Source organism: Pongo abelii, chromosome 8, assembly GCF_028885655.2.
Source record: "Pongo abelii isolate AG06213 chromosome 8, NHGRI_mPonAbe1-v2.0_pri, whole genome shotgun sequence".
Taxonomy (NCBI): Eukaryota; Metazoa; Chordata; class Mammalia; order Primates; family Hominidae; genus Pongo; species Pongo abelii.
In genome coordinates, this window is record NC_071993.2 from 107,023,957 (window position 1) to 107,029,956 (window position 6,000).

A 6,000-nucleotide genomic window follows, 5' to 3' on the forward strand; every position below is an offset into this window, starting at 1 on the left:
GGCTTTCACACATTAAGCCCTTGATCTAGGACAGTATCTACTGTCATTACTGAGGGCTTGGCTTAGTGACTCCCTGATGTGCCTATGGTTCTTTATGGGGCCTCACTCATGCCAAACAGATGAATCCCATTCTCTAGGAGAGGAATGCACCCTCCCTACCTGTTTGCACAGTGGATTCTTGTAAACAGGGAATATCCTCTGTCAATGAGAAGTGTATCAGGGATGAGGTAGCGATGCCTTCCCTGGAATTCCACAGAGTACCAGAGTGATGCCTGCAAGCCAGAGGGCATACGTTGCCTCTCAAAGCAACTAGAAGTAAAAGGTTCATGGCCTTCAGTGTCAGAGGGATATGATTTCAAATCCAAGTGCAACCCTTTCTTAGGCCATTTGACCTTGGGCAAATGACTTAACTTCCCTAAACCTCAGTTTCTTTCTGTATAGGATAGGGAAATATAGCTCCTCCATATGGGTTGTTGTGTGGATTAAATATGTTGTATGTAAGGCCTTTTTCACAGTGCCTAGCACATAGCAAGGGCTCAATAAATATTAGTAGTAGTAGAAATAGCAGCAACAACATCATGAAGCATCTACTTTGTGCTACAGACCATGCCAGGTGATGGGGATAAAAGTCATTCATTCAACAAATATAGTAAAGTCTTTACTACTAAAAGTCAAAGGCTTTACATATAATGTCCTTTTTCAATCTACAACAAAACCAACAAAGATCCTGCCCGTGTGGTGCTTATATTCCAGTGAAGACACAGACACGATTAAGAGTGAAAAAGCAGTCTCTCTCCTCAAAGATACAGACAAAGAAACAAGCACAACACAGAGGGATGAGTGATGAATGTAACCACATAGGACCACCAAGCAGGTTCACCTCGCCTAGTTTTGGGAGGTCAGTGAGGGCTGGCTGGAGGATCTGCGGGAGTGGAACTAACAAGATTATTTTTAGAGTCCTGTCTCCCACTGTGGTATGCACAATAGTGACCCTCCCAAAGGTGTCCACACCCTAATCCTTGGAAACCGAAATGTGATGTTACATGGCAAAAGGGAATGAAGTTTGCAGAAAAAATGAAGGTTGCAGCCCAACGTGGTGGCTCACACCTGTAATCCAAGCACTTTGGGAGGCCAAGGCATGAGGATTGTTTGAGCCCAGGAGTTTGAGACCAGCCTGGGCAACATGGCAAGACCCCATCTCTACAAAAAATCAAAGGTTAGCCAGGCATGGTGGTGCATGCCTGTGGTCTCAGCTACTCAGGAGGCTAAGGTGGGAGGATCGCTTGAGCCCAGGAGGTCAAGGCTGCAGTGAGCCACGGTCATGCCACTGCACTCCAGCCTTGGTGACAGAGTAAGACCTGTCTCACTGACCTCAAAGATGGTGGAAGAGTGCCACGAGCTACAGAACGTGAACACCCTCTAAAAACTGCAAAAGGCAAGGAAACCCATGCTCCCTGGGACATCCAGAAAGGAACACAGCTCTGCCGGCACCCTGATATTAGTACAATGAGACCCATTGCAGACTTCTGATCTCTAGACCTGTAAGATAATACATTTGTGTTGTTTTAAAATTTGTGCTCATTTTTTTAACCACAGCAATAGGAAACAAACACACCCCCAAATACCCACAAAACTGGGGCTCCTGGGGAGAGGCTGGAGCAGAAAGCTTCATTGTCTGACATCCTCCCAGGGTCTTGATTCAAATCTTGGGCAGCTAGCCCTGCAAATGGCTGTATAGGTCTGGACCAAATGGTATCATCAGAGTTCTTTCTGTTTCTTCTCCTCCTCACCCTAATTTTAGACATTTCCTTCTTTCTGGGTTCTCAGTGTCCTCAATGCTGTCCCCGCCTGGACAGATACATCTCCATTCTGCCTTAGGCAAATATTAATAACACTTTATAATTCTACGTTGGCTTACAGAGTACCAACTACTTCTTTATTTATTCCTCCCAAGGAGGAGGGTACCGTAATTCCATTTTAGAGGAGAAATTTTCCCAGAGTCACATAACTAGTAAGTAGTGGAGGAGGGCCTGGACTCTGGCACAGTTAGCCTAATGTCCTGCTCAATGCATTTCAGTGAATTCAGATATGGAACAAGGGTAGGAAGCCACCAGAGACAGGTGAGCAAAGAGAGTACGTTCCAATCTAGAAAGGGTTGGAAGGAGGCAGAAGGATACTTACCCTCAAGTAGGGACATGGGGGCAATTGTCCTCTTTCCTTTGTCATCCTTCCCTAGACCCTAGACAAAGGAGAGAGGAGAAAGGGGAAGGGAGAGGGTGAGAGCAAGAGCAAAAGAGCAACAGAGAGAGACAGAGAGAGAGAGAGAGAGAGACAGAGACAGACAGAGAATGCCAGCCCTGTGTAGGCAAATGAACCAACCTTCCCAACCCAGACCTCTAGTTATCGTAGTTTTAAGATTTCTTTTTTATATCCCCTGCAGTAACTCTGCAGAAAAGTCTTGATATAATTTAACCCTGCTCAATAAATGTTAGTTGACCACACCTATAAATGAATCAAGAGTTCAGGCTGGGCGCAGTGACTCACACCTGTAATCCCAGCACTTCGGGAGGTCAAGGCAGGCAGATCATTTGAGGTCAGGAGTTCAAGACCAGCCTGGCCAACATGGTGGGACCTTGTCTATACTACACATACAAAAACTAGCCAGGCATGATGGTGTGTGCCTGTAATCCCAGCTACTCGGGAGGCTGAGGCAGGAGAATTGCTTAACCCTGGGAGACAGAGGATGCAGTTAGCGAGATCACACCACTGCACTCCAGTCTGGGTGACAGAGTAAGACTCCGCCTCAAAAAAAAAAAAAAAAAAAGAGTTCAGCTTAGTTCAAATCACCAATCACTCTTTGAGAGATATTTGAATTTTAAGTGTTATGAGAGGGGGTAGAGCAAAGGGAACCCAGCCAAATCTGAAGGGCAAGGAAAGTCAGTCCTCAAGCCAGACCAAGCGCTTTCCAATTCTCTTTCCCATCCATCTCATACTTCTGGTCTTAGCACCATGGTCAACAACACTGAGAGACCTTTCCCAATCATCTCTTCTGGAACTTTCCCTGGTCATGCTGTCTGATCATCCTGCTTATTTCAGTCAGTGTTGGACTGCCAGTCTGTAATTACCTTGTTTATTTGCTTCCTTGTTTATGGACTGTCCCTCCCAGTAGAAGATAAGCTCAGTGAAGGCCAAGACTATTTTATCCTACTGTTCACCACTTAATCCCAGTACAATGTGCTGAATAAATGAAAAACGAAATGAAGTTATGTCTGAACTGAGATCTGAGATCCTAATGAGGAAAAGTTAACCAGATAAAGGGAGTAGAGAAGCTTGGGGTGGAATGGGGAGAGTTTTTGAGAGGCAAGAGCATGGTGGTCCCTCCTAATCACCCTGACCTATTGGAATCAGCCAGGGTCTGTCCTTGAATTTCTTCTCTTTCCCTGCACCTACTCCCAGATGATCTCATCTACAGATCCCACTATAAGCTGGTAACTCTCAAATGTATTTCTCTTGCTTCGACTTCTCTGAACTCTAGAACTGCATTTCTACTGCTTATCTCCCATCACCACTGGGATTTCTAACAGGTATCCATGCCTAATGCCACCCATCTGCCTCCAGTCCCTGGGGTGAGTAGAAACTGACAGATACAAATTGTGTCCATTTTTCTTTTCTTTTTTCTTTTGAGACAGAGTCTCACTCTGTCACCCAGGCTGGAGTGCAGTAGCATGATCTCAGCTCACTGCAACGTCCGCCTCCCGAGCTCAAGTGATCCTCCCACCTCAACCTCCTGAGTAGCTGGGACTACAGGCAGGCACCGCCATGCCCAGCTTTTAATTTTTTGTAGAGATGGGGTCTCACTATGCTGCCCATGCTGGTGGTTGGTCTCGAACTCCTGGGCTCAAGCGATTCTTCTGCCTCAGCCTCCCAAATTGCTGGGATACAGGCATGATGAGCCACTGCACCTGATTCTGTCCATTTTTCTTGAGAGACCAGTACATCCCATTTACATATGTGGGAACCATTAAAATTTAAATGATCTACCCAGATCATATAACTTATATTTGTTTATATCTGAGTCAAGGCACCAAAAAAAAAAGGGAAAAAAAAACACCCTATATTTAGCATATCTGGAGATTACATTGGCTTTTTCTTCTTTTCTTTTTTTTGAGACAGAGTCTCACTTTGTCGCCCAGGCTGAAGTGCAGTGGTGCAATCTCAGCTTACTGCAACCTCTGCCTCCCAGGTTCAAGCAGTTCTCCTGCCTCCGCCTCCCAGGTAGCTGGGACTACAGGCACACACCACCATGCCCAGTTGATTGTTTTTGTATTTTTAGTAGAGACGGAGTTTCACTATGTTGGCCAGGCTGGTCTCGGACTCCTGACCTCGTAATCCACCCGCCTTGCCCTCCCAAAGTGCTGGGATTACAGGCATGAGCCACCGCACCTGGCCTAAATTGGCTTTCTGACTCCAAAGTCTGGGGAGCTTTCTACAGCATTGTAATGCCACCCTCACTTCAGTCTTCATACATTGTGAAAACTGCCTCTAATCTGGTTACCATTCTTCGGGCTATCTTTTAAAAAGTTCATTTTTTAAATGACTTAATAAGCTTATGTAAAAATGAAATACCTTTGTTATAAAAATGCAGACAACATAGAAAAGTACAAAGAAAAAAATAAACTATTACTCCCACACTTTGTCATCCAGATATAACCATTGTTATCAACTGGTGAACATCAGTCTTACAGGGGTTACTCTTAAAATTTGCTGCTTCTCTCCTCTGCCTTCCCAAATTGGCAAATATTACCACAATTGATCCAATTGCTTGGGCCAAAACCTGGGACTCATTCACAATCTTTCTCTTCATCTCACTCCCTGCATCAGCCAGTTATACTGACTTTGCTTGGAAATACATTGGAATCTTACCTTGATTGCTGCCATTATAGTCCAGGTTATCATCTATTTCTTGCTCGGATTAGCCTTCTGAATATTCTCTCCACTTCCATTTTTGCCTCATTAGTTGTATTCTCTGCACAGTAGCCAGAATGTTTTAAAAAACATAAATCAAGTTCCTTTCCCATCAAAAATATTTCAGTGACTTCCCACCATATTTAGAATTAAAAATTTTTGGCCAGGTGCAGTGGCTCACACCTGTAATCCCAGCACTTTGGGAAGCTGAGGTAGGAGGATCGCTTGAGCCCAGCAGTTTAAGACCAGCCTGGGCAACATAGTGTGATCTCACCTCTACAAAACATAAAAAAGTTAGCCAGGTGTGGTGGTGTGCATGTGTAATCCCAACTATTCAGGAGGCTGAGGTGGGAGGATTGTATGAGCCGGGAGGTTGAGGCAGCAGTGAGCTATGATTGCACCACTGCACTCCAGCCTGGGCAACAGAGCAAGATTCTGTCTCTAAAATAATAATAAAGTAAAAATAAAAATAAGTTAGGCAGCTCTAGTGGCTTGCACCTGTAGTCCCAGCTCCTTAGGAGGTTGAGGTAGGAGACTCCCTTCAGCCCAGGAGTTTGAGGCCGCAGTGAGCTGAGATCATGCCACTGCATTCCAGCATGGGTGATAAAATGAGACCCTGTCTCAAAAAATATAATAGAATAAAAAATTCTTACAGTTACATAAAGGTCCAGTAAACAACAGTCACAATGTCCTTCTTTCTACTCTTGAACATATCAAGCTTATTTCTGCCCAAGGCCTTTACATTTTCTCCTTTCCCTGCCAGGAATACTCTTCTAAATTTTTTCACAGCTTTCCTCTTCCCACCCTTTAAGTCCACACTCAAATACACCTTGCAGTGGCTGGCTCTGACCCCTCCACCTAAACTCGGTCCCAGCTGCTACCCCTTATCATTCTCTACCCCCTGACTCAATTCTTCTTCGTAATACTTACCATTACCTGAAAGCATTCTCTGTAATTATTCGTTTCTTTTTAACTTTTTGTCTGTATCCCCCACTAAAATGTAAGTTGCATGAAGGCAAGGATTACTGTCTGTTT